Here is a 7,372-nt window from a genome sequence, read left to right on the forward strand (position 1 = left end):
GTCTGCATTATATTTTTTTTTTCTCACAATAGTTCGTGTTTATAGGTGGCCATATTTTACAGCCTTAAATTAAATCTATTTTATTATGTAATAGAATCTTTAGGAAGAAAATCTCATCATCCAAAAAGATGACTAAGAGAAATTTTTGATCAAAGTTAAGGTCTATGATAACTCTACGGTCATTTATAATTGCACTCTTTAGTGCTTTATTTAAATTTCTAAAACTTTATTCTGCCCCTGAAGAGGGCCATTATTCCCAATACTGCAGCTCCCTAATATGATTATGAGATAATGAGAAGTCCCTAGGATGGTGCTAAATATGTAATAAGTTCTAAATACATTGGGGGGTGCCAAAAAATATATACACATTTTAAGGATGTTATCTTAAAATGTGTATACATATTTTTGGAACCCTCTGTATGTATGTGTGTGTGTATATATATACATATATATATATATATATATATATATATATATATATATATATATATATATATACATACATATATATATATAGTTTCTTGTATTTACTCAGTTCTACAAGGGTTTGTACAGTGTTGTGTTTTTTTTTAGAATTAAGAACAGCCAGTGACCAATGTGATACGATAAAAAGAGCATGAGTTTGAAATTAGGTTCTTATGGTAGATTTCAAAATGGCCACAAATTCCTCCCTTTCCTGTATTTACGTGCCTCTCATCCTATTAAGAGGTAGAGAAAGGTTTTCCATTTCATCTTGGCCATATGACTTTTCCACTGAATGGGACATTAGAAAACGTAGAGTTTTAAAAAGTGTATACTGGGTGGTTGCTGTATCTTGCTGTGAAAAACCCTCCAGCATGTGAACAAGCTGGGGCTAGCATCCTGAATAATGAAAAACAATATGAGGAGAAGTCCCAAGCCTTCCCAGAAACTATGCCTGTCTCAAATATGCAAGTGATGCCTCCTAGACTCTCAGTCTCTTTCTAGCCAAACTTATCCAGACTGGAAGAACTGCCCAGGCAAACTACAGAATTATGAGAAAAAAATTAAAATGTATTGCTTTAAGCCATGAACTTCTGTGTCCATTTGCTGAACAGAAAAAACTAACTGAAAAGGCTTATACTGTATTGCTACCATCTAATAAAGCTGTAATAAATTTGGACGTCTAATAAATTTGGGCTGTTTACTTACCTTATTAAAACTGAATTACCTTACTTGGAGATGTAACTCTGTCCATGGTTGTGATAAGAATTTTAAAAGATCACCTTATTAAAGTCCATAGCACAAAAACACAGGAAAGCAAAAGATAAAACCCTTAGCACAAATAGCTTATACATACAGTAGTACCTCGGTTTTTGAACATCTCCGTTGACAAATATTTCTGTTCATAAACACCATAAATTTTATGGATAGTAAAATTCATGCTAAATTTGCAGTTTTAGAGGTTGATTTTAAAAGTCTGGAATGGATTAATCCATTTTGCATTACTTTCTATGGGGAAACCTCACCACGGTTTTCAAATGTTTCAGAACTCAAACGGACATCCTGAACGGATTATGTTAGAAAACTGAGGTACCACTGTATTAGGGATGCAGGAACATTCCTTGCCTTGCCTTTCCTCTCCCTTGACCATTTCTTTCATACAGTATATTTGGGGCCACAGTGCAAGATGTGCCAAGCACAAAAGCATCAAGCCTAAAGAAGCTGTGGGACCTATAATAGAGCCTATAATAGAGTCTAAGCTCTGTTTCTCCAACTGTGTACCCAGGTTTAAGATTTTCTCTACCCACAGGAAGGGGTGCCTTTACCTAATTATGTCTGTGTGATTGTATGTTTAACAAATTTCGGTGGATTTGAATGAAATTAAATTATTCCATAATTGAAAGTTTGAGTTTTTAAAAATAAAATAGTAAACATTATCTTTGCAGTATTTAAAGTCTAAAAGAAAGAGTGATCTAAGATATGGTACCTGCCTGTGCATGCAGGCTGGGTGAGGGAAGGACTCAACAAAGGAACAATGGCTTCTGCTAGGACTTCTGTCTTATAGAAAGTGCCCTTCCAGCCCTCACCCTAAAGCCAGACAACTTAGTTCCTCCCCATATGTCCCTGGCAGCTTTTGACCTACTGCCACAGTACTGGAGCTCATAGCGAGCAAGTCCATCAGCGAGTAAGTCTGTGTGCTGGCTCTTTAAGAGGAGTGCCTGGGACACCAGCGCCCCTCCATCTCACTCAGCCATAATCTTTGCTGGTTTTCACAGCTAGAAGTTATGGATACCTCTCTTCCTGGCACTGAAATCCTGGGTGGGGAACCTGAGGTGGAATTGGGATCCCTCACTTCTCAGTAGGTACATCCGCAGCTGAGATATCCCTCCCCATTTTTAACTGCCACATGTGGGTGTGAGATCAGCCAGTTCTACTGTGTTTCCCCAAAAATAAGACCTAGACAGACAATCAGCTCTAATGAGTCTTTTGGAGCAAAAATTAATATAAAACCTGGTTTTATTTTACTATAAGACTAGGTATAATATAATATAATATAATATAATATAATATAATATAATATAATATAATATAATATAATATAATATAATATAATATAATAATACCAGGTCTTATATTAAATTTTGCTCCAAAAGACTCATTAAAGCTGATTGTCTGGCTAGGTCTTATTTTTGGGGAAATACATTACGTCTCTGCCCCTCCTTCATGTCTTAAAGTGGCTTCTTCTGTATGTTGTTAGTTGTAGGACTTCTGTTCAGCTAGAGCTAGGCTTCAGGCAATTTTCAATAATTTTTTTTTAATTCAGTTGCAATTTTGATGTGATCCTGGGAGGAGGCAAATACTGTGTTTACCTACTCTGCCATCTTGACTGGAACTGTACCTCTCAGAGTTCTTAAAACTTCTTGTTTTGTTTCAGGCTTTAGCATTTATCATACAGAGTATATTGTTATAATGTTGCCAATGTCTACATTTTAACATTTCCAATTCCCCCCTCACACATTGCTCTATGCACAATATTAATTAAAATGTTTTCTAATTGAAAAAAAATAAAAAATAAAAGAAACTGTAATCTAAAACCCATCTTCACCTTTCCTTGGTCTCTAGTAAATTTCACATCTATCCATTTCAGTACTTATCAGTACTTATATACATGACTATGTTCAGGAAATTATTATCATTTGTCATTTTCAGCTTCAGAAAACTTAAAATATAATACACTGTAATTTGATTATAACTCTAAACTTCTACTGACTGACATCCTTAATTATGCTATATTTGGATTTTACCTCTTTTGATTTCTCCATTTTCTCCAATCTTTCAGTAGCCTCTTGCAACATTCACTTCTCTACCCAGCCTGGATTATATTACAAATTACCTAAACTACTTGCTCATAAATACTGTCAGTTCACTTGTATTCCTTCCATTCACCTCATCTGAGTAACAACAACAAAAACTCTAATGCTAGATAAAGACCAAGCCTTTTTTTGCTCCTATCCTTTATTGCCAAGTGATACTAGAAAAAAAAACGCATAAAAATGCAGATGTTTTACACATTAATATTCTCTAGCCACAGCTAGAATTAAAGTCTAACACTGTTTGGAAATCCTTGGCCATTTTTCTCTGCCTTTCCTCCAAATAATCATTCCAAATCCTTTGTTTTTCCCCAATTACAATTGATGTTCAATATTATTTTATATTAGTTTCAGGTGCACAGTGTAGTGGCTAGACATTTATATAATTTATGAAGTGATTTCCCCAATTAGTCTAGTACCCACCTGTCACTATACATAGTTATTACAATATTATTACCTATAATCTCTATGTTATGATTTATATTCTCACGACTATTTTGTAACTACCAATATGTACTTCTTGTGACCTTCACCTTTTTCACCCAGACCCCCAATTCCCCTCCCATCTGGTAACCATCAGTTTCATCTCGGTATCTATGAGTTTGTTTCTGTTTGTCTGTTCTTTTATTTTGTTCTTTAGATTCCATATATAAGTGAAATCATATGGTATTTGTCTTTCTCTCACTGACTTATTTCACTGAGCATAATACCTTCCACGTCCATCCATATTGCTGCAAATATAAGATTTCATTCTTTCTTATGGGCAAGTAATACTCCATTGTATAGCTGTACCACCTCTTCCTTATCCAGTCGTCTATTAATGGGCACTTAGGTTGCATCCATATCTTGATTAATGTAAACAACACTGCAATGAACATAGGGGTGCATATATCTTTTCAAATTAATGTTTTGGATTTTTTCAGTTAAATATCTGAAATGGAAGTGCTGGGTCATAAGGTAGTTCTACTTTTAATTTTTTGAGAGCTTCCACAGTTTTCCATATGGGCTGCAGAAATTTGTAATCCCACCAACAGTGCATGAAAGCTCCCTCTTCTCCACATTTTTGCGAACACTTGTTTGTTGATTTATTGATAATAGCCATTCTGACAGGTGATATGTGATATCTCATTTTTGTTTTAGTTTGCATTTCTCTGATGATTAGTGACACTAAACATCTTTTCACATATCTATCTATTGGCCATCTGTTTGTCTTCTTTGGAGTAATGTCTAGTCAGGTCCTCTGCCCATTTTTTAATTAGATTGTTTTTTGTTTAGACATTGAGTTGTATGAGTTCTTTATGAATTTTGGATATTAACCCCTTATCAGATATATCACTGATGAATATCATCTCTCATTCAGTAGTCTGTCTTTTGTTAATGGTTTCTTTTGCTGTGAAAAAAATCTTTCAGTTTGATATAGTGCAATTTGTTTATTTTTCCTTTTGTTTCCTTTGCCTGAGGAGATATATCAGAAAAAAAAATATTCCTAAGAACAATGTCAGGGAGTTTAATACCTATGTTTTCTTTCTAGGACTTTTCTGGCTTTGAGTCTTATATTATTTAACTTTTTAATCCATTTTGAGTTTATTCTTGTATATGGTGTAAAAATGTGATTCACTTTCAGGTGTTTGCATGTATCTGTTCAGTTTTCCCAACTCCACTTATTGAATGGACTGTCTTTACCCCAGTGTATATTCTTGCCTCCTTTGTCATAGATGAGTTGGCCATATAGGTGTGGGTTTATTTCTCAGATCTCTATTCTGTTCCATTGATCCATGTGTCTGTTTTTATGCCAGTACCATGCTGTTTTCATTGTTATATGCTTGTAATATAATTTGATATCAGGCAACACGATATCTCCAATTTTGTTCTTTCTCAAAACCCCTGTGGCTATTTGGGGTCTCTTATGGTTCCATATAAATTTTAGGATTATTTGTCCTAATTCTGTGGAACACACCATTGGTATTTTGATAGGATTGCATTGAATCTATGGATTTCCTCGGGTAGTATGAACATTTTTTTATTTTTTATTTAGGAAATATTGGGGAACAGTGTGTTTCTCCAGGACCCATCAGCTCCAAGTCGTCCTTCAATCTAGTTATGGAGGGCGCAGCTCACAAGTCCAGCTGCCATTTTCAATCTATTTGCAGGGGGTGTAGCCCACTATCCCATGCGGGAATTGAACCAGCAAGCTTGTCGTTGAGAGCTAGTGCTCTAACCAACTGAGCCATCTAGCCACCCCTCCGGAAGCTCAGCGGCAGCTCACTCTCTTCAATCTAGTTGTGGAGGGCGCAGCTCACTGGCTCATGTGGGAATTGAACCGGCAACTCTGTTGTTCATAGCTTGTTCTCTAACAAACTGAACCATCGGCTGCCCCACTATGAACATTTTAATGATGTGAATTCTTTCTATCCATGAGCACAGGATAGGCTTCCATTTATTTGTATCTTCTTCAATTTCTTTCTTGAATGTCTTACAATTTTCTGAGTACAGATCTTTTACTTCCTTGGTTAAATGTATTCCTAGGTATTTTAGTTATTTCTTGACTGATGCAATTATAATTGGGATTGTTTTCTCAATTTCTCTTACACAGAGTTCATAATTGGTATATAAAAATACAACCGGCTTCTCAATATTAATTTTCTATCCTCCTACTTTACTGAATTCATTTATCAGTTCTAATAGTTTATGGTGGAATCTTTAGGGTTTCCTATATATCATGTCATCAGTAAATAATGACAGTTTTTCTTCTTCCTTTCCAACTTATATGTCTTTTATTTATTTTTCTTGTCTGATTGTTGTGATTAGGATTGCCAATTCTCTCAGTCTCACCCAGACAAACAGAGTCCCACCTGATTTTCACAGCCAAATATTGTGGGGGCTCCTCTTCCTGGCACTGGTGCTCCTGGCTAGGGTGTCCAGTGTGGGGCTGGGACTCCTCGCTCCAGAGCAGGGACTTCCACAGCCAAAATATCCATCCAAATTTTCAACTGCCACATGCAGTTGTGTGACCAGCCCATTTTCCATCTCTGCCCCTCTTACCTTGACATGAATCACTCTATTTTGTCATAGGTACATTTCTTCATTCTCTAGGAACACTGAAGTTCTGAAAGGTTCTAGAGCACTGTATTGTTTTTTTTTTCAGGTTTTAAAACTTTTTATTTGCATTATTTAAAAAAATTGTGCATTCCAATAATTAAAATCATTTAAACAACAACAACAACAACAACAATGGCACTCTGATTAAACTGCATTTTCCAGCCTGCAGGAAACCTTGGACCAGCTTTGTGTATAATCCAGATTTCACTGTCGCCCACCAAGCTTCTGCCTTCACCAACACGTAAGTTCTTTTCCTTCCCTGCCAGCCAGACAGGAATATGGGAAAAGCAGGTGTGGCCTTCAGTTGTCAGTAGTTCTGATGTGAAAAGGGGCAGCACAGTCATTTTAAACTTGATCCAACCTCTTTGCATCTTACAAAGTTAAACAGCTAAATGAAGAAAATAAGAAGACAATGCTTATGGAATGTACAATGCGTATTGGCGGTGCGTGCCTCATTACGATTCACCTGCTTGCTTCTCCTGTTCAAACGGTTCTTTTGAAGGCAGTGGATTTTTCTCTTGCGTTTCTGTCTTCTTTAATTTCGACTTATCGAATTTCTCAATCTCAGCCATATCGGGTTTGTCAGACATGGTTGCAAAGGAAGCGGAAGGAGGTGCTCGAGCGAGTAGAATCCAATCACTCAGTAGCGGTCATGGAGTGCCTAGAGCACTGTATTGTTACGAACTCAAAGGCCTTCGCTCATGCTATGCTATTTGCCTGGGCATTTTCTCATAGCCCTTCTTAGACTGTCTTTTCATCTTCTAAGTTCTAATTTAAATATGTCTTCCATAAGGTGTTCTACTCTGATTAACATATAAGAATACTATGTCTATCACCCTTTCATCACCCAAATTTGTAATTCTCTCAAAATTGTCTTTCTAGTTACCTATGGGTTAGAGGATTGAGAAGTGTGATGAAGATTTGGAATAGGAAGTGAAATT

The 7,372-nt window shown here is 36.1% G+C and overlaps 1 pseudogene across 1 annotated transcript; it reads right to left on the reverse strand.

Moving 5' to 3' along the window:
* Positions 1 to 6,657: 6,657 nt before the first annotated feature.
* LOC109453739 (thymosin beta-4) lies at positions 6,658 to 7,063 on the reverse strand (annotated as a pseudogene). The gene has a single exon (XR_002138371.2). The product of XR_002138371.2 is annotated as a thymosin beta-4 (transcript).
* Between the last annotated feature and the right edge of the window lie 309 nt (positions 7,064 to 7,372).

This window comes from Rhinolophus sinicus, linkage group LG02, assembly GCF_036562045.2.
Source record: "Rhinolophus sinicus isolate RSC01 linkage group LG02, ASM3656204v1, whole genome shotgun sequence".
NCBI lineage: Eukaryota > Metazoa > Chordata > Mammalia > Chiroptera > Rhinolophidae > Rhinolophus > Rhinolophus sinicus.